Raw genomic sequence first — 25,775 nt, 5'->3', positions numbered from 1 at the left:
AGTTACTTCGCACTACCTAGGTACCTACCTACTATTTAGTAGAAAAATCCAAAAGTATCAAAATGTAATATTCCCGAGGAAACAAACGTGTTGTTATGGTACAGTACTTTTTTACACATTCACCTTTTTTTTTTTTTGCGAGCGAGGCTTCAAGTGACACAGATCAAATTCTTATTTACGATGTCCGTCACGATAGCCAGAGCGTTACAATCCTTTAAAAGTAGTTTTTGAATATGACAGCTTAGTGATGGTAAAATTATACGCGAGTATACGAATACAATGAAAATTACCTTATCTGTTTTCAGGATGAGTGGAATATTTTCTACTGCCATATAATACGTTTTAGATATCGATTTTCACCTGAGTGCATCAGTTCGTATTTCAAACGAAAGCTGGTAATGTTAAATACGTTGACGAATTGATGGCATAAAAAGGTAGTATGTTTTGCCAACGCCGCAATTTTACGAGTAAAAATGCAAACATCGGTACCTATACATTTTTATTTTACTTTACATGGCGACATAATGTTTTTTCTTGCTCCTGCGACAAAATACGTCTTGAATATTGTTTTGATTAAGCATAAATGATACGATAAAATTGGTAGGGTATTTAATGTACATAATATTTTGTGAAGAAAGCTTTTTAATTTTTTTTTCTTCTGAATTTTATGTACGCTTATTGGAAAACGGCTAACTTATAGTATCGTAGGTATTTATAAAGTTAAGCAAATCGATCGTGCGAGCCGCAGATTCTACCAAGTTTCTCATTAAGAAGCGGAAAATTTTCTAATTTTACATTAAAGAAATTACTCGAGTAAAATACAAAGAACTAGCTTAATTTATTACCGAAGAAAGTTTCTGACTAAGAAAGCTGTTAGGATATTGACATTAAAAGCAGGAAAAACATTTATTCAAGCAGTCTATAAGGCCAGCATCTTCATTGTAGACGTAAAGTAGTTTGTTTTCTGAAAATACGAACTGAAAGAGAGCGTGAATAAGAGCTCCATTTGATCGTCACTGATAAGAATGTTAAATGGGCAACAGATTCATTAACAGTAATACGTACCTACACCAATAGAAATTTTTCCAAAAGGCTGGTAGCTTTTGGTGTAAAAAAGTACCTACACCATTTCAGTCGAGCATAGGTATAGGTAATCGACTAAAAAATTCAAGGAGAATTTTTTTATACCTAGATGGTGTTATCGAGAGGTATTTTCAAACAGGCATTCAGGCTTTCTTTTTTTTAATCATTTTTTTCTCTCTCTCATCGTCGGCGTAGACGGATAGGTAAGTGTACTCAATGGATACGTTTATAGTGAATTTCAAGAAATGTTTATTTTACGTACAGAAAATTAAATTACGCTCGTATAATTCGTTGATTAAGTAAAGGTTTCGAGTAAACTTTACGCCTACCATTAATGTTATCTTTTACTTGAAAAGCCCAGCTGAGTTTACTGTCGGCATAGTTCATCTTGAAATAATTATACGCAGTAGTAAATCTAATAAACCAGTTAACCCGAATATCAGATTTATCGAACGCATTGTCTTTACCATTATATACCTGTTATTGTTGAAAATAACGCATTAATCTTGAAAGCATCGTGGGTATAGTCTTAAGAAAGGTACTAGAAATTGATGAATGGCACCAAGGCACCATACAGGATCAATACAGTACCTAAGGTAAACGTAGTAAGCGTATACTCTCAATAATTTATACTTTCCTGTACGTTGCAATTTGCCGGATATAATATTTTTTACACCTTTCTTGTCTTTTCCCTTTTTCATGCACCCGGCTTCGAAATTGGATTCTCGACAAAATTCTCAACAGCACATTTTTTTTCTCGCAATGAAAAAGTAATGTACGAGGTAGGTATATAGTAGGTAGTATTTCCACGCGCCTACAAAAATGAACAATTAGTTGATATTTAACGTCGTCCTACTAGAAACTTATCTCGTCTAGGTATGTATTTTTCTTTTATTTCCCCTCTTTATTACCATAAGAATGCGACTGCGTCTTGAAATTAAAACTTTCTCGTTTTTTGCACTCTTTTCCAACTGAGGGTCGCTTTTGTGAAAAATCATATAGTATACGTATATGAGCTCATATATGATCCTATCATTAAAATAAATCGACTAAAAATACGCCGTTCGTTACGGTCGTCCAGAGACGTGTAAATTTTTATTAGAATGCTAGAGCTTTAAAGATATGAAATTTACGAGTGCTACCGAAGCGTATAGTTTATATAATCGTTTTCTTACGAAATTAAAATCCTTCCAGAATTTCATTTACCAGCTATGAACTATACGTATTTATTGTTTTTTTTTTTTGTTCTTGCTCTCTTAAAGAGGGTTATTCGTATGATATGACTTTTCCTTTCATAATAATTGGAATGATTTTTCGAACGGGTGTCTAGAAATCGGATGAATATTTTTGTCAAACTGGCTTATAATAATCAATGGAAAGCTGATATTTGTAAAAAACAAAATTTCTGTAAATTCGCAACAGCTGTGGCGTGAAAGTAATTTTTGAAATTTTAAAATAAGATATTGAAAAATTGCTGGAAGATCCAGGAAGGCTTGAAACAATCTCCTAAAAGACTCGCAATACTGAAATTAAGATATAAAATGGAAACTCGACTGGAAGTACCAAAACTGCTCACTACGATTCGAAATCATTTCCAATCAATAAAGGGGGCAGGGGTGTCAAAAGACGATATATATCAAAGCTTTCTAAGGCAGTTGGTAAAATTTTGTTTTTCCCTCCGCATTTTTGGATGATTTTAACATGCTCTTTCGATTTAATTTTATCTGGATCAAAAAATTTTCGTCTATTGGAATTCCTTGCTTGTGAAAAAATTAAAAGTTACCTAATTTGATTTTTACTTTCCAATAAGCAAAAAAAAAAAAAATCAGATACCTACCTAGGTAAATAAGATCCGTACAAGTTAATTACCATATTTTATGAATTCTTATACCAGAAGTAGAAAGTATGTGGAAAATGTGAGAACACGTTAAAAAAAACAATGAAAATCCACCCCCAATTGTGAAAATGAGTTCAAGGGTGGATTCTAAATTATGAAAATCGCTGGAAGTTTATGTTTAGTCATAGTTCGCAAATTACTGAAAGGCGTCGGTCAGAAATTCTGACTGAAGAGGTAGGCGGGTTCTGCGCCAGGAGTAAAACTTTTCATTAGAAAGGTAAGCGGGTTCTGCGCCAGGAATGAAAAATTTGATCATTGGTGGACCTCAGAATGAGTGGAATATGAAAAAAGTCGATTAGAAAGGTAAGCGGGTTCTGCGCCAGGAATGAAAAATTTGTGAAACTTTGTCCAATTTGATTCTCCAAATTCTGAATTTTCGAAGTCTCAGCTGATTTGTGCTGTTTTTTCAGAGACTGTGGGTTTTGATCCCAATTTGATGAATTTTTCTTTTATACCTATTTATTGCTACGCGTATAAGCACGTTACGAAACTATTGGTACCTACCTATAAATATATATAATGTTTTTCACAGATTCAAAATGAGAGTAGATAATATCCTTTGAAAATAATTATGATCTCATCATCATACATATAACGAACAAAAAATTTTCCATTCTTCCTTTCATTGTTCCTAGATTTACCAACAAGGAAAATTTTAAAGGCTCACACCACGCAGCACTGGCAGTAATTTTAGACTTTTAGAACTCCTTTGCGATACATGAAAAATTTCCATTTTGAGCATTTATATGAAATACGAGCGAGATTACATGAAAACACTCATACGCTGGTATTCGTACATGTGGAAAATACGAGTACAACTCATTCGGTTTCCAAATTGCACCCAAGTCTGGAAAATATTTCAAAACAGCGTTTTAAAATTCAATGCCGAGTTTTACCATTTAAAAGTGTTTTTGTTCGCGACCAACAAAAGCCTATAAGTTGGCTTATGTTGTACATTTGCGATATGTGCTGATAGCTCACAATCATACGAACATGTTTTTCTTACGAATGCCTCGGGGAAATAAGGATAAAACATGAACGCTTTAAAGTGCGGTTTTATGTAATAGCAGTCGAGTAAAAAAAAAAAGCGAGACTTGACGCTGACGCAGAGAAAAGGGTTAACTAACCTGTTGAAAGTGGACTTTAAAATTGTATCCAGGGAGTAAGAAAACTTACTTGAGTAATTTTTATCGTTGGCTAGCTAGGCACTACGTTCCAGTCGAACAAATTACGCGAGAATTCTCCTCTTGAATTTTAAACTCGGGCGCCTTAACGGTTTTTCTTTTCTTTGTCACATGTTTTATCATGGCGTTGAAAGCTTTCATTGAATGCTTTGTTTGACAAATGTCACATTACACAATATCCCGTAGGTATACAAACACAATGTTATCACTGGCTGAGGTTTTCCCTTTACCTTTGATCTTGAGCGCTGTTATACCTGCTCATTTAAATAGTAAATGATCGGGTAAGTTGAGGCTAGTTACCTCCGCACTGCCGTCAAGCGTCGTTCTTCATTATATCCATTTTACTAATGGCTTAGCGTGAAAACAAGCTCTGATTTTCATTACGTAATAGTACCCACCTATTGATGGATATGTGTGGTTCTTTTTCAATACCTACCTACGTACATAAAAGGGTTATAGCATGTACCTATTATTTTTGCATGCAAGAGCTTCTAATTGCAGTGAGCGTTTCCATTTTAAATCACCATTTTATTTCGGTTGGAAAAAATTGAAAATTTTTATGGCAAGTTTTTCGCATTACTTATTGATGAATGACATGTACATTGATGCATTGCCGATGTACGCGTAGGTAGAGGTGTCAGAAGAGCAAAATTATGGGGACTGAAATTAATTAAAGTATAGAATGAACTGAAAGCTGAAACCAATATTTTCTACCAAAGTCATACGTAATTACTGTTACGAGTATCTATGCATCTGTAGCCCCACTTATTTAATGGTTTTTATTTTAATCAGAGGCGAATGCATCAAACGAAATTAATTAACATGAAGAGTTACAGACCTTCAAGAATGCTAAAAACTGATTTCTTCACGATTTTACCTCCTCAAGATGGCCAATTTTGGTCGAAATTGTTTTTCTTGCAATATCAAATGCCCAACTGGAGCTTAAGTCCCAATTTTGGGAATCCATGATCCCGTTTAGAGCGACTCACGGAAACAAAATTCAAAAAAAAATCTACTAGACTACCTATCAACTCAAAATAACTCATATGTATCTATATTGCAATCTCAGAAAAATTAATTTTAGATTTTTTAAAGCTCATTTTCGCCAAAGTGAAATTTTTTTCAAATTGGAAAAGTGTTATAGTCATGGTGAAAAAAAAATTTCCATCTAATCCTCTGAAAAAATAATAAGTTTAATATCCAAATCTTTATCGCGATGGCTGAATGTTGATCGCCCACTACTATTCACTTTTGACGTCCCACTAAACAATTCGTAAGATCACCAAGATTTGGAACCCTTGATCGAAATTTCTCTCTTCATTACTTGATTCACAGTACCTAATTCGAGTTGATATGGATGTAGACATGAATTGAGGTACAAAGAAATTTTGGTTTATTGCGTAGGTAGTTGGTTGTCTTTTACGAAATTACCTAGGTATGTGTTGTGAGAGAAAAATTTTCGACCAAAGTTCGTCATTTTCGATCAAAAAATCGTTAAAAAATCAATTTTTTGAATTTTTCGCAAAAAAAAATGTTGAAGGATTTTGATAAAATTAAAAAAAAAATTTCATTTTGAGTTAAAAATTACTCAGAAAAATGTTTAGCTCCGGAGATGCCCAGGGAAGGGAGATATGGGACCTCAAAGAACAGACATTTTCGAAAAATCGTGGTTTTTCGCTCCAGTCTCTATCCAACCTGTTTTGGGGGAAATGGCTCATTTCTAAATGTTCTAATAGATAGATAATATTTGAGATTCTGCATCGCACTATGCAATTTCCATCAAAATCCAAGACTTTTGTAGTGCCCATTTTTTAGTTACCATCTTCTTCCAGGTTCACTTTCGGAGTTGACAATTTTTCTGAGTGATTTTAAACATGAGTTAAGGTTGAGGTAACGATTTAAAAATTGTATGAAAGGGATTTTGGACCATAAAGAACAAGTTCCAGTACCTGGTTGGTTTCAAAATCCAAGGATAGGGTCAAATCATCGATTGTACCCGGCGGCCGGTTTTGCTCTTTGATAATGAAACAGTTGATCCAACTTCATAGAAAAAAATGGATCAACATTTTTTAGTCTTTGATCAAACATTTTCCTTCAAAAATTGGTAAAATGCCAACATTATGTGTAATTGAATGTGTAATAGAGTTACTGTTATTATTATTTTCTATGTAGGTAACTAATACAGACAAAGATCGGTGACATGAATGGGAATAGTACCTACCTTTGAATATCTATTATGAAAAGGGCATAGGAAAAGTTTTGTTTAGCGTTCAAGTGGCTTGAGATTATGTAACTAATGGTAAACTTTTGCTAAGTTTCGAAAGAATTAAATACAAGCTTAACGGTGCGGTTTTTAGTTGCAAACCTGATGGGTATTTGTTTCAGTAGCCATATCAGATGAGAATTATTTTTATCGAAGATCTCTAAAGGTTTAGTTAACTATTAGATTTATTGAAGTTCAATTAAGTTTTTTCAAGACTGCAGCAAAGTTTCAACTCAGATAAATTTTAACCTACCGTAAAACTTGCATTTGGAAATTATTATTTTTTTCATCGAGATATACATACCTACCTACGTAATACAATAAATATTCACAAGGATCTCATTGTAGTGTACCTACTACCTATACGAATAAGGATGTTGATAAATTTAAAAGGTTCGTTGAAAAGACTATTTGAATCCTTTTACTTATAAATACAAAAGAACAAATAATAAAGTATTATGTTATGGTATAATAAAACATCAGCATCAAATATCGTACAAAAATGTAGCGAGTGAATAAAATACGTCAACGTACAAATGCATACTTGGAACGAGAGCAAAATAATTCATTTTTTATGCGACGAGATTCATGATACACGATTCGCCATAAAAATCATGCTCCTAGAATAATATCATGAGTCGACTTTTAATCGTATAAATTGCAAGACAGTTTTTTTTTCGAAAAAAAAAAGGAAATGGATTTTCGCATACATTTATAACCGAGTCGTACAGTATATAGTGGATGATAACAAGGTTGTGACATTTAACAGGCCCGTATAAACTACTCGTTTTCTTGAAAAATTTATACTCGAGTACGAAATAATTGAAAAAAAACCTACATCCATCTCGGCGGAAAATTCATTCGAAATCTAGTTTAAATTTAGGCGCTAAACGATGCGCCATCGGCGTATCCTTAATAGTTCAAGAGTAAGACATTTCGCATTCGTAGAATTGCTGGTTCGACAAATTTCTTGAGTTTTTCCCCCACAAAGCTCGTAATCACTGAGATATGATTTTTTTTCCTTCCAAGACTTTAAATGAGCAAGTGTTTCTCTCACGGCTACAAAAACGAGATAAAATATTCGTTTACTCAAGTACGCCGAGTACTGCTTTTTGGAGACTGAAATTCAAAATTTATTTTTTACTATAATAATATTTCCTTTAGCTATCCGGTACGCTAAGCAGCTTAATGTGTTTATCTTTAGCCGGATATTTTTTATTAGTGTTTGTCATGTTACGGCTCGAAAGTAAACTTTTTAAATGCTGGTTACCGAATGTAATCTTTTGCTCCCTGACATTTTTTTCCAATGTCGTAAATGTAGGCCTACGTGAAAACGTGATTTCACGATTTCTCGAAGGATATTATTCAAATCTCGAATACCAAATGATCGTGTATAGGAATAAGTAGCCTAACCTATTTTTACTATCAAGAAAGCAAAATAGTTATACCTACTTTTGTGGATAATATTTTTTTACCAAAAAATACGGATAACTATTATTTATTTTATGAGGGAAAAAGTAAGAAAACAAGTAAAAAAATCATCCTACCTGAATAACATTTGCCACAGAATCAGAACTCAAAATAAATTCTAAAATCATATTCGGAGAAGTTTTCTAAAATTAACCCACAGTTATTAAATGTAGGTATATTGATATCTTTCTTTACCTACTTGAAAATCTTCCACAAAAATCCTCCTCGAAAATTGAAAATCACTGCCCAACTCAGGTCTTTTGTTTCACTATAGACGTAGACCTACTTTTGATTAAGACATTTTTGAAAGTCTGGTACATTTTTGAAAGCTGTAAGAACACAATGAAGGAGTAATAGAGAAAGCTTTTATTTTTCTGTCAATCTAGACAAAAAAAACTCTACTTACCAATAAAGAAAATACATTAAAAATAATATCTTATTTTTAAAAAGGGAAACATTTTCAAGTATTGTTTGAAAATTTCGTAGTATTATGTTACTTTCAAATGTCTTTTGATGTCATTTCATAGTGTATTTCGCAAGTTCCACTTTGTGTGTAACATGGTACATTTCTTTCATCCTTACAGCCTGTGGTAATCGTTATGTAACAAGTGAGATAGAAAAAGCAGCCGCAAATAAATATTCTGGTTCGGCATTAATACATACCTATAATGAAGAATAACCTCGATTTATCTTTATTTACTCTCCCGAAGGCTGTTTTATTCGATTGTGTGGGTTCGGGTTCCATCTTAATGAAGTGTATAGGGTGAAAGGCAGTAAGAAAAAAAGGAATAAAGATTAATTTTATTCTAAGCGAGTACGTCCCAGCTATTATCTCCGTTTGTAATTTTTCTCTAGCGTTTTATTAACCTTAAACGTTTCCAACATCAACAAGTGAGGTTTGAAGTTCGACGTTTATAACGTAAAATCTCGCCAACATGAAATATTACCCCGAAAACTTTACTCGGTAATGTATTTTGGATATTTTCCAGCCTTATGTGAATTTCATGTGACAGAAAAGCAACCCTGACAGAGGTACCTGTCTAAATGTAAGCTTTTATATGCCTGATACAATTATATTATATATTTTTTATGTACATGTTGCGTGCTCAAAAGTTTCCTTATTAATTCAGTTGCCTTTTTCGCACTTGTATATTCGGCATTTTACGACGGAAATTGCTACAATAATGTACCAATGTAATTAAAAATACTTGGAATAGTGCCAGTTTAAATTACTGCTAAGTTGATCGATTTTTTTTAATCCAAGTTATCTCGTACTGAAGGTACGTATAAAGGATGTAGCTACTTTTTTCCTTCGAAAAACTTATACCAAGTAGGTAGGTAGGTATTTAATGACGACAAAACAAACTCGATTGATTTTGTGACAAAATACACAACACGTATTAATTAATTACATTAATTTATCACCATGATTCGATCGTGCATTTAATTTGTTAATTACGTTCGACCAAATGTTTCTGTCACTTTTCGTGCTGCCTTACACTGTGTAGAATACCTTACATCGAATGTAATGTGCTACTACTAGAGGGCTCATTACGATGATGAATCTAATCAAGTCTTTTACTGATGGTGTTTCTTCCTACAGCTGTAATTTTTCTTATTTCATAAAATGATGTTGTCGGAATTAGGTAATTTAATTGACTGATGGGATTTTAATTATGATGGCACACCGCTGCAAAATTAAACCGATGTGAAAAGGATTGATTTATTATGTGTAAGCTACCTACAAAAAGATCTACCAGTTTGAAAAAAAAAAAGGTTCGTTCGCACTTTAAATAGCCCACGTTCTGTAATTATATGTACCAGGCATGATTCGAAACATTGTCTTTTTTCTTCCAATAAATGAATAGGCAACTTATTTAGCAGTATTCGAATAGTTCGGAAATAGAAAATAGAATAGGTAATTGATTTTTATTTTTCACTTCAAATTCAGATTTGTAAAATGATTTTTCAGCCCACCATGAAAATTAAACGGGCTATAATTAATTGACTTTTTCAAGTAGGTATCTACTCCAGCACCTTTAATTTTATAAACAGACAAGCTATGTATAAGTATGAACCTACCTGATTTCATAGATATTTGAATTTTTAACAAAAAAAATCACATTCATATGTATTTCTATTTGAAATTCAACGCGATAGAGCACTTTAAAAATTTTCATCGATATAACTCTTTCAATATTGACGTTGAACTAAAATTTAAAAAAAATCTTTTGCTGTGATTGAAGTTCTGCTATATAATTGCAGTTTAATCCAACTGAGCTACAATATTTAAAAAATGATGCTACATACTTTGATAATAAGTCAGCATTTAATGTGTGTAGGTATGATTTTAACCGTATAAATTTCTAGGGTCGGCAAACTTTCTCACACGTGTGTAGTTTAGGTTACTATAGTACCAAGAAAATTACTCGACACACCTGTTACAGAACACCCATTAAGTAGGTACCTATACTTGGTATAATTTAATCCACTTGGGCGGATGTTTCAAAAAAATCACATCCACGTGAGAATTTCAAATAAGTAGGAAAATTCTGTAAAGATACAGAAGTATTTGTCATTGAATAAAAAACCTTTCAATATGATACAGGTTTAGGTATATATATACTTATACTTCTTACCTATAAATTAATATCAGAAAAAACCTACGCGTCTCTTCCTTAATACTGTTGCGCTTATTTGATACAAATAAATTGAATAACAATGACAGATTTGTCTACTTGTGTTATTATTCGTGGTAGATACTTTAATATACTTATTTACAATCTTAAGGCATACCTACTTTTGTGGAAAAATATTCTTTTGATGAGCTTACCTATATAACTTCTTTCCATTTTTTTCCCTTTTTTATCTCATAAACATTCATTGTGAAAACATTTTTATGGTATGATATTTAACATGATTTTACTTTCCATTCAAGAGTATAATACATAACAAGCTGCACCGGTATATTTTGCAAATAATCCTCTCTGTGTTCTTCCCTTTTTTCGTTTTTTTACTTACAGTACCTACCTAAAGAAGTATTTCTTTTTGCAAAACAAAATTTTTTTTCGCGAATGATAGGATGTTTATTTTATGTACTTTAAATACGATTTAAAACTTTTGACGTGAGTATTACGGATGAACGAAACAATGATAGAAATGTTTCAGTCTACATAGAGGAATGTATAAATCAACATGAAGTTACGAGCATTTTTAATTTTTTAAATTTTAAGTTCACTCGTGAAATGGGACATTATAAACTATATTGTAGATATGTACATGTGCTGAAGTGATACGAACCATACGTATACAAACTTTGTAAAGTTTATCATTTTGGATTTTCCAAAAGATACACAGTATTATTGTATATCTACTTATGGCTGTTTCAAGTTTATCTACTTAAAATATGTATGATGAATATACTAGCGTAAAACTTTTCTGCAAGGAGATATCTTTCTGTTACTGATGATGAAATTCTTCGAAATTTCTTTCTAAATTTTTCATCATTTGAAAATTAGGATATACAATAGCTAGAGGGAGTTGAGAGAAATGCAGAAAATTTTATTCCCGAGAAGTATCAAGTCGTGGACATTTTTTGCGTACTCATTTAAATATGAATTATTTTCAAGTTTCAACACCGCAATAACGTAGATTTTGAAGAATTTGCTCCAGAAGAATAATATCTATGATTAAAACATGTATTTGTATATAAAATATTACTTGCAAAGAGAACCTGGTCAACTTGTCATTTTCAATTTTCCTGAAATTTGGCCCACTGAAAGTTCATGTCAGCCATATACCTCAGAACCAAATTTTCAGCTGCCGAATTTGATTTTCCAATTTTTGGAAAATTTTTAAAAATTGCCAAAATGATTAATGGGTAAGGTTTTCATAAAAACAGCTACGAGATAAGAATCCAAGATGGACTAAATTTCAGCTACACCGAAGGTAATTACACAGCTCCTTCTGGAGTAGTGTGTTGGAGAAAAACTCATTTCTGTTGAAAGCTCCAGATTGTTGGATAGTTCGCTTTAGGATTTCAATTTCAAAATGAGTGTAATTCCAGTTACCACCAGGAGTATTGACATTCCGTCTGAAAAAAGAGTCTTTGCTGTAATTTTTTAAGAAAAACTATCAAATTACCTATACCTACATCTAAGGTAGCTTTGAGTTTTCTATTCATCATAAGCATTTGAGAGTGGTTTTTTGACCAGATTTTTTCATAATGAAAATCAAAAAACCACTCTTTAGGTGTCCCCCCCCTCCACAATCGTCTGAAATGTGGATAAACTCGTTAAACAGGTCGTTTTTTAGCTACCCAACTTCATATTCACGCCTTCTGGAGCAAATTTCGAAATTCTGGAGAAATAGAAAATCGCGCTGGAGGCTCCAGAATGGCTGGAAATGGTGAAATTCATCGTCGGGGAGTTAGTTCTGGACAAAATACAGCAATTCGCACAAAGGGTACCCCCCGATAAGATAGGCAAAATGCCCTTAACCTCAGATTTCGATGAAACTCACAGGGTATGTTTAGTACCCCCAAAAAATAATTTTAGGCCCATAGCCCGCTCCCCACCCCACCCCCCTCCGCCAGGGGGGCCAAAAAACGTGTTTTTCAGGGGGAAAATTCTGTATCAGCGCGTGTTTGAGATAAATTTATTCTGTAAACGAATATAGTTAGAGGACACATGGGGGTACCTCCCTGAATTTTTTCAGAATTTTTTATCGCATGGGGGGAGAAGGGGAGACAAAAGAAAACTTTAAATCAACATTACTCCGAAACGAAAAAACATACCAAAACGATTTTTTCGTCAAATATGTATCTTTAGGTCTACTTTCTATAGAAGTCATCACCCGGCCATTTGGAGTGGTGGGTCAAGCTCAAAAACTCAAAAAACTCTCAAAAAACCACGTTTTTTACGTTTTTCTCCAAAAATATGGACAAATGGCGGAAATCGAAGAAAACCAAGTTGTTCAGCGTGAAATTTTACCTCAGAATGTGTAATTGAAAATTCATTTATACCACGTGATCGTAAAACTACACGTGCACAAGTATTTTGTGCTTATATCAAGATAGCTTGAAGGGTATTCCTGGGTAAAATTGGTGAAATGTCCCTGTCCGCGGATTTCTGAAATTTTGATGAAACATTGTTGGGTACCATTAAAAAAAATTTCGGAGCCAAAAAATTCCCCCCACCCCACCTACCTTGCTCACAATAGCGAAAAACGCCTTTCTCAGGGGGGGGGGAATCATACTTCAACGAGTTTTGAAAAAAAATCTGTATTCACTCAAAATATATGGAGGAGACAGTATAATGAAAGTACATAGGTATTTGAGATTCTGCGTCGGTCTATGCTATTGCTGTCAAAATCCAAGGCCATTTTTAGGGTTCTACTAAGCGATTGAAAATTTGTTGATCTTTTTTTTTTGGGGGGGGGGTATTAGTATGTAGTTGGTGTTTTGAAAATACTTTCCTCGCAAAAGTTTCGCTATAATGACGAAAAAATATTGAAAGATGAAATATTTCTGAAACTGAGGAAATATTTTGGAACGCAGTGATGCCAATATTTTCGGTTTCAAAGAATTGAGAAAGATTGGCAAAAATTCTTAAATTTTTGGTGATTCCAAAATTGGCAATAACAATTGAAAATAATAGCATAGAATAAACGCAGAATCTCAAATATATTCATTTAGGACTGGGTCGTCATTTTTCTCAAAACAAATTGGGTACAGGGGCTGCAGTGAAAAAAAAACGCGTTTTTTTCGAAAATACCCCATTTGGTCTATTTTACGTATTTTTCGACATGTAGGAAAGCCTACAGCCCCTCCAAATGTACCTAGAGGGTCCAAATTTTCACAATACGTTGGGAGGATGTACCCGAAGTGCCTTTTGCATATTTCAACCTTCCAACCCCATTTGTGTAGAGGGTAGATGAGGACCCATATGCCCTCGGTCGTTGGTAACACTGCTGGTGCAGTGCTATCTAGCAGATTAGTCTGTACAACTTTCAACTCAAAATGACGGTTTTTGCTGAAATTGGTAAAAATTCATTTATTTTTTCATGATCTACCCAATCTATTACACAGTACGTAGTTAGGTATACCTATGATGTTTTCAATGTATGGTAACTCACATAAAAATTTAATCATCGTCCCCAAAAAGAAACCTCCCTGATAGTTTTGAGTTAGATACTACTTGAAAAGTACGTCTTGTAATTCAAGGAAACCTTAATTAAGAACTTGCATGGCGTTAATTGCGCTTTAATGAAGCATTTTTCACAAAAAATCTAATTTTTGGGCAACCTCTCTCCCAAATGTGACCGTTAGGAGGGTCCAACTGCAAATCAAACTTCATATTCGTGTTCAGCGAGTACGATTCATATAATAAGGATACCCATATTGTCAATGTACTTTCGCCCTAAAATTTGGAGAGGGGGTGCCCTATGGCCAAAAAATTGGAGTTTAAAGAAGTTAGTTGGTTTTCTATTGTTTTTGGAGCCCAGCATGCAAAATTACAGATCGCTTTTTTTTGGATGGTGCCGTGACACAAAAAACACAATTTTGAGTGTTTTTTTGAGTTTTTTAAGATGGCCCACCTGGAGGGAAAATTTGAAAAAATACCAATTATAGTACACGTGCTTGAAAAAAATTTCATGTGCTTGAATTAGGTTTGGAGATACAGCGGTTTCATTTTCTTTTGTCAATATCTCTCTCCTGGGGCCCAATTTTTGAAAAAAATTCACGTTGTTAGGATCATATCTTCTTTAAGTATTTTGAGTGAATACAGATTTTTTTTTTAAAACTCGTTGAAGTATGATTCCCCCCCCCCTGAGAAAGGCGTTTTTCGCTATTGTGAGCAAGGTAGGTGGGGTGGGGGGAATTTTTTGGCTCCGAAATTTTTTTTAATGGTACCCAACAATGTTTCATCAAAATTTCAGAAATCCGCGGACAGGGACATTTCACCAATTTTACCCAGGAATACCCTTCAAGCTATCTTGATATAAGCACAAAATACTTGTGCACGTGTAGTTTTACGATCACGTGGTATAAATGAATTTTCAATTACACATTCTGAGGTAAAATTTCACGCTGAACAACTTGGTTTTCTTCGATTTCCGCCATTTGTCCATATTTTTGGAGAAAAACGTAAAAAACGTGGTTTTTTGAGAGTTTTTTGAGTTTTTGAGCTTGACCCACCACTCCAAATGGCCGGGTGATGACTTCTATAGAAAGTAGACCTAAAGATACATATTTGACGAAAAAATCGTTTTGGTATGTTTTTTCGTTTCGGAGTAATGTTGATTTAAAGTTTTCTTTTGTCTCCCCTTCTCCCCCCATGCGATAAAAAATTCTGAAAAAATTCAGGGAGGTACCCCCATGTGTCCTCTAACTATATTCGTTTACAGAATAAATTTATCTCAAACACGCGCTGATACAGAATTTTCCCCCTGAAAAACACGTTTTTTGGCCCCCCTGGCGGAGGGGGGTGGGGTGGGGAGCGGGCTATGGGCCTAAAATTATTTTTTGGGGGTACTAAACATACCCTGTGAGTTTCATCGAAATCTGAGGTTAAGGGCATTTTGCCTATCTTATCGGGGGGTACCCTTTCAAAAATTTCCACGCAAACGGGAAAACTTTTGATTTTTTGGATATTTTTGTTATGAAAAAAAACTGGTCAAAAAACCATTCTTGAGGTGTCACTCCCACAATCGGCTCAAATTAGTAGATAAACTCGTTAAACAGGTCGAGTATAACACACAACTTGATGTTTAGCTGCCTAACCTCATATTCCCGTCCTTTGGAGTAAATTAAAAATTCTGGAGAAATTGAAAAATCACGCAGGAGGCTCCAGAATGGCTGAAAATAGTGAAATTTGGATTTGGGTGATTAATATCAGTTTTAAGACTATTTTGATCATTTTTGCTCATCAAGTACGTACTTTTTTCAAAAAGAAAAAAAAACATAAATCATCAAAAACAGTCAATTTTGAGTTTTCAAACGTTCTCCAAAAATCGAAAAATGAAGTTGGGCTGCTGAAAATTTGGTTTTGGGGGTGTTAGACCATGCTGTTTCCAAAAATCGTGGTCTCCCGTTTGAATCGGAAGGTGACACCTCAAGAGGTTCCCTTATAAGTAGAAAAATCCCCAAGTGTTTATACTAATGCTTACACGTAAATGAAGTAGTCAGGCTTTTTACTATTTATTGAAAGGAATTCGTAAAAGAAATTGAGTTGAATCGGAGGATCTGATTTCATTTTTGGTTCTTAATGATTTGGAATATCTAAGTATGTGAAAATAGCATCGTGTATTTACGGCGAACCAAGTATGCAATTTTATTAACACGTCTTCTCATAATTCGGCGAAATTATCTAAAATAAAGTGAAAATTCTCAATTCTTTTTTTTTTTTTAAATTGGAACATCCTATCCGAGTTGATTGATACTAATCAATCAGAATCAGAAAGCTATACATATTCCCTTTTTTTCTTTTTTGAGTACCTACCTTATTTTAACTGCAAAAAATCATCTTGTACTTTTACTGCTCTTCAACTTTGAATGCCAATTGCCAATGATGCCAAAATCTTGCCCTTTTTGTATCCAGAACGAGACAAGTTATGTTGGTGAAACGTTTTCTCTGAAAAACCTCAAGCGTAAAAAAAATTTCCAATACTCAATTCAAATTCTACCATAATTTGTAACGGATACAATCGAATAAATCGAAGGATTTTACATTACTCGAGAAATTATGAAGAAACGAAGAAATATAATATTAAATAACTTATCTATATTATATTTTGCGAGAAATATCTGTTTTGAATTCAAGGCACGAATCGAGCCGAAAAACATGGCCGATAGCGACCGCCGAAATTAGACGAAAATTACGAATTTCATTAGGGTTATTTTGTTTATAAGATGCAGACGAACGTTAGTCTATATTAATCGTGGTAAGAAAATTTCTTCTACATCGACGTTAATTTTTAAATGAAACGAACAAAGGGAAAGGAATTAAAGCCTAAATTCTTCGTTTGAAGCAAACTAATTTACTTGAAAACAAATAACATTCGCAGCAGAGATGATTCCATGTTCAAACATGACGATATTCTTTGTGATATAGTACATTGTTACAAACAATAAACAATAGACTCGTGTTTCGTTGTGCTATTTTTTTTTCAAACTTTTATATTTACCATGGTGTATACATATATGTATTGTGAGATGATTTATGCGAAGCAAATGGAACCGAGATACATATAAGGGTTGGTATGATGTAAAAGTCAAGTCGTTGGAAAAATTTTGATTTCTGCCGATGAACGTTATTTTGAAAAAGTGTAACGGAAAGAAATCGCAGCACTTGAAATGTTTATAGTGCGAATTTATGTAGCGAGAATGACGAGAGCTTGAAACCGCGCTAACGAGTTATTTTCTCTGGAATAGTGGTGATTTTGTGTTTTGCAGTAACTTTTTGTATACTAATTTTTGTTTTCAAACAACTTGCGAGCAAAAATGATACGAAAAGTTATCAACGCGAATGTAAACAATGTGATACCTATTTGTTTTGTTGTAATTAAACTTATACTTGCGGCGTGTTTAGCGAGTTACGCTTTTGATAAAATTCTAACCAGTCGTATTGCGAGCATTTCTTAATTACACTCATTTCAACAGAGTTTTTAATAAACGAAGTGCATCGCACAGTCTTACCCTGGCTGTTTTAGGAAAAAATAAGTCACCTTAAGACGCCGTACCTATAGTGCTACGTTTAGCATTAAAATGGCCCATTTTAAGGATACCTATTTTGAGTCGACTTAAAATTGAATATAAGCAGTAAGCGCATTATGCGAGCCTGTTTACTCGCATGTACATGATAACAAATTTAAACGATCATTTTTATTGGGCAATTTGCCTTCGATAAATTATGATAAATTATTTTAAAAGCGTTCAGATCATCACATAACGGAACCTCGTATATGGGATAAATTACATCATGTACAATCTTGCCGATGTAATGTTTAAAATTATAAAAAATACGCTACATTATATGGCTGGTCTAAAAAAGCAGACTATAGGTTTTAACAAGACTGTTTTCGTTTAATCTAAAAACATTGTGATACATGTTACATCGTTCCTACGAACGCAATCATTATCGCTCTAGCAAACGTTGCTGGAATATTTTATCAGTTTTAGTCGGATAATAAAGATGTAAAAAAGCATCGGATGAAAATTCAATACCTACGTCGAAAATCGCGAGCTTAAAAAAAAAATAAACATTCCGAGATGAAAATACACACCTTTGGCAAATACCTACTGTATCCATCACGGTGTTATTTTTACCACACCTAATTTGTTGAATTAAATGCAGGTGACAGTAAACCCCGTTCAATTTTTTTTTTCATCTCAAAAGATTGATAATCTTTGTCGCAACGAGTCAATAGAATTAAAATATCTCTAGCGTAAATATTTTTCGAATACTGAGCCATTCAGACAAAATACTATGGGGTAATATTGATTAATGATTTTTTTCTCTTCCATCCGGCCTTTTTTTTAAAATGAAAAGTAAAACTGCTACGTGGTCGTTTTGTATGGAAGGTAATAAACGTCGTTTTTCTTTTATCCTGATGTAAATAATAATTGTAAATTGAAGGTTGGTCAGGGTAAACGTGTTTGTAGTGCTTTAATTGTTGTAGGAGATGGAAGAGTGAAGCAACTCGAATTGGAAACTGCTGCAAAAAAGTAATTTCTTGAAGTACGCTTCTAATAAATTTTAACAGGTACCTACGTGTTGATTAATATGAAAAATTGTGCCAGGTATCTCTTGAGAAAAGTTTCAAATACATAGTTATAAATTTGAATTAATTGATAGAAAAATAAAGAGGAGGAGGAAGGAAGGGGGATAAACTTTTAAAAAAACACCAATCTTATCTACTTGATAAAAGAAGAAGAAATCTCTGCAGGTAGAGGCGGATTTAACACATTCATGCTCCTAGGCAGACTGAAAATTGCTCTCAAAAAACCATGTGCCTTTTTGAATGTCTTTTGATCCGGAATGGACCTCAAGAAAGTTTGAAAAACAGTTGATACAAAGATCAACGATTGCTTCAACTTCCCTTTACATTATTTTGAAAAGGCAAAAAAAAATTTCTAAAGAAATTTTATTGGATAGAGGAGGGATACAGTAATTTATTCCAATTTGACAAGATAATTCGGGGCCATATTTCCCATTGTTTTTTCAATTTAGGATTTTGACGGATGTAAAATTTTGGAAAAATAGTTTGGAGAAAATCTTTGAGCACCTGAAAATAACTTTTGATACATTTTTTGCAAATGATACCTCAACAATAATTTTTGATTGTGATGAAGCATCATCATAATGTCAAATTTCGAAAGCTATTAAGGAGGGGGGCTATTTGGAAGATTTTTGAAAAAGCATCGCGAAGCTTCCGCCAGAAGATTTTTAAATTTTTGGCTTAAGAGAAAATTTCCTTGAAGAGATCCAAACGAAATTCAAGGCATGCCTGCAAACTCACATGAATTTTACTCACATCCCTCTGCATCAATTTAGGAACAATCAATTTCCAAAAGTCATGAATATCTTTCTCTGACAATCAAGTAATTTTTGGGGGAAAAAATGTTTCTTGATTTAAGCAGGTAGAAATTGATTTTAGAAAATTGTGCCTGAATCAATTTAATTAGAAAAGGTCACAAATCTTCATCAAAGAAAACCGATTTTAATATTTCTTCTTGAAATTTGAATACTTGATGCAATTTGTCGAAAATATCAAAAAGGAAACAAGAAAAGGCATAAATTCTGAAGAATCATTCGAAAATTGGGTGATTCGAATCATATTTTTTGTGATTTTACACGACTGGAAATTGATTCTAATGACCTGGAAAGTTGAAATTCAGCGATGAAATTTCTATCTCTCCACGTTACACCTAACCCGTACATCAGAGACAAAATTGTTAGATGTGTAGGTACTACCAAAGACAATTTACGAAATCTAGGAAAATACGAATTTTCAGATTTTCAATAAATTTCTTCAGAGGTAGGTATAACCTATGAATCGAAATGCAATTTTTATGCATAAACGTAACTTGAGTTGCAAACTCATCTACGTATTTGACCATTTATGTTTCACCCATATTATATGATAAAACTTTTTAAAATTATTCAGAACTTGTTCTAATGCAGTATATATGTATATACTCATTTTTGAATTTATGTTACAGGTATATTTGAGGAATTCTGTGAGATGAATTAGAATAAATGGTGTAGGATGCGTTGGAAGTACAAGTTCAGGAATGTTGATCACTATTCGTCTTGGTTAAGTGAGTAAATTTGATCTTTTTTACCATTTTTTTTCGTTTTCCCCCTTGAATTATTAATTTCAGAATCACTGCACTGATACTCGCACAAGGTGGTAAATTTAGTGTTTATCCTTTACTTCAGACCTTTGCATAAGTATGTACAATGTACATGTAGGTATAAATTAGAAATAATTGCACAGTAAATTTAAGTATGCTGAGAAACGATATTCTGTAGATGGCACGACGTTCTACACAAAATGTTCATTTCGGTTCAACTATTCAGGAAATGTGATCGATGAACGTGTACAAATAATTAAGAAAGGCGAGGCGCATAATAGGTGAATATTTAACACCTATTGAGCACGTTTTCGTCAACGAAACTATTCGCGCAATATTGAGAAACCTCGTATACTTGTAGTTTGATTGTTGTTCAAGTTGATAATACATGCAGCAAATGTGAAGACTGAAGAATTTTCAGGCTTTCGTAGGTATAGTTATAGCGAATCATTCCACATTGTAAATTTCCTCTCCGACTTATCGCGCTGATTTAAATTCAAATTTAATACGTAAATGTTTGGGAATTACTGCTACAGTTTTGTTAAATACTACAACAGCTGTCATTCTTGTTTTCATATGTGTCTTGTCGGGCGTTAATTATATTTAAATTATTTATAACCGTTTTGGATATTGTATGCATTTTTTAAAGCAAAGTAGTTACGTACCTACATACCTACGCGTTTATCTTGAAACCCATTTGATGATATTTTTTAATTCTTATTGTTTTCGGGTTAATGGAAAATGTCCCTTTCGTGCTCAATGAAGACTTTTGTCAACGGGTATTTTACACTTCAGATTAGTTTGGACGAAATACAAAAGAATATTAAATTGCGTTGTTGTTTTTATCGTAGGTACATGTACCCGATGGCATGAATATTGGTCGATGAGCTCACTTCGCGCGTATTTTCCTGACCACTGTTTGTGATATTAGCTGTTTTTCAGTTCAGCAACCCTACAAGGTGTTCGAGGAAAGAGCATTCAAACTGAAAATTTGCAAGTGGCCGAAAACTATTGAAAGAAAAAATTTCGAATGAACTTTTATTCCTTCCGCAAAAACTCACATCAGACTATTAAATTTTGCTCCGTTTACAATGAAAATGAGCTTCAAATGTATTTTAAGTTTGGTCACTCACTCCCTGGATACCCTGTATGTATACTTGTTAGTTGCATAGATTTTACTTCCATAATCTGAGGTGGAAGTATTTACAAATGGTTCAACTTCAAGTTGGGCAAACTATACGTATAAATTGTGTAGTTTTTCCCTGCCCCAATAGAACTTTTATAATACGCAAGTATCCGTTTACCTATAGAATGCTCCGAAATTAATGGATCGTAAAAACACGTGGGTGAAAGATAAGTAAGTACCTACGTACTGAAAATTTTCAGCTCGATTATTCTGAAAATCACCATCACACCATGTGGCTTGGTAAAACTATCGTAACGTGTCAAAATTTTGGCGATTTTGAATAAACATACTTATTTGTAGATTCATGGTACAACATACCTACCTAGACCTACATAGCACAATGCAACTCTATCACCAACTTAAATATCGAATCATGCCAATGAATATATTAAGGTACCTAAGGTAAAGAGACGATTTCATGTTGTAAATTAGTTACGGTACCAAAGCAAAGTTTGTCTGGTTCGAAGAGCGCAAGAGTTGTGCAAAAAATGACAATGTCGTAACTCGCATTCTAATTTCGGATAAACGTGGCCCTTCTAATGTAAACCATCAGCCAAGTTAAGCAACAGTGGCGTGAATATAACATTTAGAATAATTAATTAAAAGGGCATCGTTCGAATTAAAAGAGTCGTGTCAAATTTTAATCGTTAATTGTACTGACGCCGATCTTTTAATTAGCGAGCCTCTTCTGCAGTCCATCGCCTCGATATAATGATTGATATTTACAGCGCGAGGCTTTTTAGCAAAATCTTGCTACACCACACCTGCTGATTATTCATTTTTCAACGCATTGCTTTTACAGCGTTGCGTTGGTGAAAATGTATTCTTGTCGTAAGTTCGGTGTTCCGAATCGATTCGGGTAAGTAGTACATGTGAATCGCGAATTTCAGGAGACGAGTTTAAAATTTTATTTGTCTCACGAATTGCCAAATCTCAAATTTTTTTAAAATTTCAAAAATCTCCAATTTTTACTAAAAACGACTCAAAACTCTTTTTGCTCCATCAAGTCGATCCCTGAAGCGATTGCCACCATTTTTAAGCGGATTTGGAGCTTCCAGAAAAAGTTGATTTTTCACCAGCATATATGACATCATTCCAGAAGGCATTGTAATAATCAACTTCGGCAGTTGGAAATTTACTTTTTTTGTAAGTTCAACGTTTTAAATTGATTAGAGTTGAAGAATCGCAAATCCGAGATGACGAGTGGAACAGTGTATTTTTTTACGCGTTGGAAAATCTTAAATGAAAAGATTTCAAAATCGTATATTTTTGCAGAAAACGATTCAAAATTTCTTCTACTATACTTGAAGTTGACCCCTCGAATCAATTGCCACCAGTTTCGAACCGATCTAGAGCTTCTAGCAAATGTTGAGTTTTCTCCAGCTATATTTCAAACTGCTGCTAAAAGTGATGCAATTAACTTTGGTAGCTGAAAATTTAATCTCCGAAAATCAATTAGGGGAGGTAAACTTTGGGTGGTAGCAGCATTTTTGAGTATCTAATAATTTATTGTTGCAAAAATTGCCAAATTTCAACTCGTCACCTCGAATTTGCGATTCACCAGCCCCAATCTACTCAGAATAACCTTATCAAATAAAAGTGAGCAAAAAAAAAGAACCTTACAAAAAATTGAAATGTAAATTTTCACTTACCACACTACAAGTGATTTTTTTGATTTTTGAAAATTTAAAAAAAAACGAATATCGAAAAATTGACTTGAATTATTCTTGAATTGAAAAATTGAACTTTTTTTCCCTCCCAATAAGGGTTTTACTTTCATTTCTTTCGACCATTCTAAAGCCTCTAGTGACATTTCATTTTTTTTTAAATTTTTCAAAATGCTTTTGAAAACAACTTAATTTCTTGAAGAACAGATTTTTGTCTGATTAAATTCAGTTTCAAGACAAACGGCTGGTGGGTGTCCTTTTACATGGGTACTTTCAGAAATACGGTTTTGTTTGAGGAATTATAAACAACGCGACTGTGGGGGTGTAAATTATTTGATGTTCATGATCCCTGTTCCAAATTGAAAGTCTCGTTTAAAAAATCCAACTAAATGGTTCAAAAAGTTGATTCTCAGCTAATCAGGGGGTTTTTAATGTCTAAAAAATATGAAATATGTCCACAATTAGTACGCATGAAAAGTGTGTCTCATAGGAGCCAAGTCAACAATTTATGGTTCCTACTACTTGATTCCTGGATTTTTGAAATACATATTTCGAATTTCTCAAAATTTCAGGAACTGTTGATAATGAAATAGGTTACAAATGTAAATCCATACATGGATCGAATTCTCATCTTGTTCTGGCGATTTAGAATTCAAATTTCCAAAGGAAAGTGGAACCAATCTAGTTGAGTAAAAAAAAAAAACCATTCTGAAGGTCTTCGTGTTATGATGGCCGGGGCATTCTTTCCTCTAAAATCCCATAATTATTCAATTTCAAAAACTTTGTAGACTGTGTTTATAAACTATAGGTAGCCTATCTATAGGTACAGTAGGTACACATATTAATCAGTGTTCTAAAAAGTCCTGCTTTCCTTTTGACAGGTTGACAGAAAAAGAAAATCGGTCTAAATTTAACGATCGATGAGTCGAGATAATCCGAGGTCGTTTCTATTCTTTAAAATTGATTAGATAAAGCTGCCACCTTAGTCAAACAAGTGTTTCACAAAAACGTGTAGCGAAATGATGGAAAAGTTATTTTCAGGTTTAGATAGTTCAAACGATGGTATCGTTGTCGACGACGCAGACGTGATTTCGGATGAGGTTAAATTTAAAATCGAAGCTAAATTTAGATTAATACAGACGCTTCGATGAGGATTTCGTATGACAGATTATTTCCCAATCGTCGTCGTCGTCTTCGACGTATCAATTTGTCATCGACAAGTAAAAGTGATTGGTTTTTATCACAGCGTCTCTCTCGCTCGTATACGCAATATTGATATTTGAAAACCGTATTTCTTAATCTTCTCTCGTTCTCCCCTTCGCATTCTCTGTTAGGTACTCTATCGTAAAATGCGAATAGAAATCTCGACGCTAATTATTCCAAACTGCAAATCACGTCTGATTAAGGCGAGAATGGTGTACCATAAAACGAAAACCAAATTCGGCTGTTGGAAAGATATTTTGTCGTGGATAAATGCTCGTGATACTCTTACACTTTGTACGGCCACCTCGCTATCGCCATCGTCAACCAACTGCCAACTTTAAATACATACAAAACGAAGACGTTTCGTAAATTAAAATTCATTGTCAACTCTTTAATGAAGTTTGAAAAAGCAAAGTTAAAGGTAATGAAAATTACAAATTAGGCTTTGTGAAATTACTTTTTCACGCGAATGTTTACATAGGATTTCAGCCAGTGGTACTATGGCTTTTGCTTGGCTGCGTTTGGCCCTTTAGCGACTTGAAATCTCAACTTTTATCATTGTAATTTGTTTTGTACAAAGAAAAACGTTGCAACTCGCCGAGGTTATTTTTAGAAAACATTTTGCGAAACTGAAGGTACTACTCGTACATCACGACGTGATTAATTATGAAAGGTTCGCGCATTGTTGTTTTTTTCCCTCATCCTCGACGAGGTTAACTTTATTAAAGTTCCGAGAACAAGTTGTACTATGGTATCTATATATACGTATGTTTTTTTTTTTTCGGACGATTTTCTCATCTAAACGGCCATATACGAGTAGATCCAGTTTGTGTAGCCAGAATTGCGAAAATTTTGTCGGTTTTTATTCCCTGCAGCACGTATAATCGGCGAGCAGAAGACCAAATTCGCGCATGAAATACCGATTTTTCCAACTATAAGATAAAACGCATTAACAATACATCATAAAAGTACGAAAACTTTCTCTGCTCGTCAACCCCTCACACATAATTAATGAACGCGTAAAACTTTTGCGGTATACATATGATTGTGTTTGTACCATTAATCTCCGCGCCTAAAATGAAAGAAAACTCCTCATCTGCACAGCGAGTATCAAAAAGTAAGACCCATTCGTCGCGTGTATGGCGAAATCTACATTTAAACGTGTTCGTTCGTTGATTCGCTCACTCGCTGGTTCGTTCGTCGTCGTTGCTTTTCTAGCTGTGTCAACTTTTAAGATTCACGTGCATAATAAGAATAATTAAGAACATTTTAACTGGCTGTTTGAGTTTATAATAAAGTTTCTCTCAAGCTCCATCTACTATGTTAGGTATTTTGCGTGATGGATTTAAATGCTATCTCGACGAACACCGAATACACGTAATACGTAGGTACCTACCTAACTCACCTATACGAGGACTACGAAGCGACGACGACGCGACGTTGTCGACGATATGACGCAGAGAA

At 33.8% G+C, this 25,775-nt stretch overlaps 1 protein-coding gene across 7 annotated transcripts in view; it reads left to right on the top strand.

The window, feature by feature from the left end:
* Window positions 1-25,775, top strand: part of Fife (regulating synaptic membrane exocytosis protein fife) — a 212,513-nt gene that overhangs the window by 26,554 nt on the left and 160,184 nt on the right. For 6 of the 7 annotated variants that reach the window (XR_010557979.1, XM_065358814.1, XM_065358817.1 and 3 more), the window contains exon 2: window positions 20,121-20,219. The exons of the other annotated variant lie outside the window; for it this stretch is intronic. The gene's annotated coding sequence lies outside the window, so the exon portion shown is untranslated. The remainder of the gene's footprint in view (window positions 1-20,120; window positions 20,220-25,775) is intronic. 7 annotated transcript variants of the gene reach the window in all.

Source organism: Planococcus citri, chromosome 3 (genome assembly GCF_950023065.1).
Source record: "Planococcus citri chromosome 3, ihPlaCitr1.1, whole genome shotgun sequence".
Lineage (NCBI taxonomy): Eukaryota > Metazoa > Arthropoda > Insecta > Hemiptera > Pseudococcidae > Planococcus > Planococcus citri.
Note: the sequence above shows the minus strand (reverse complement) of the source record. Positions and strands in the feature narration are given on the sequence as shown.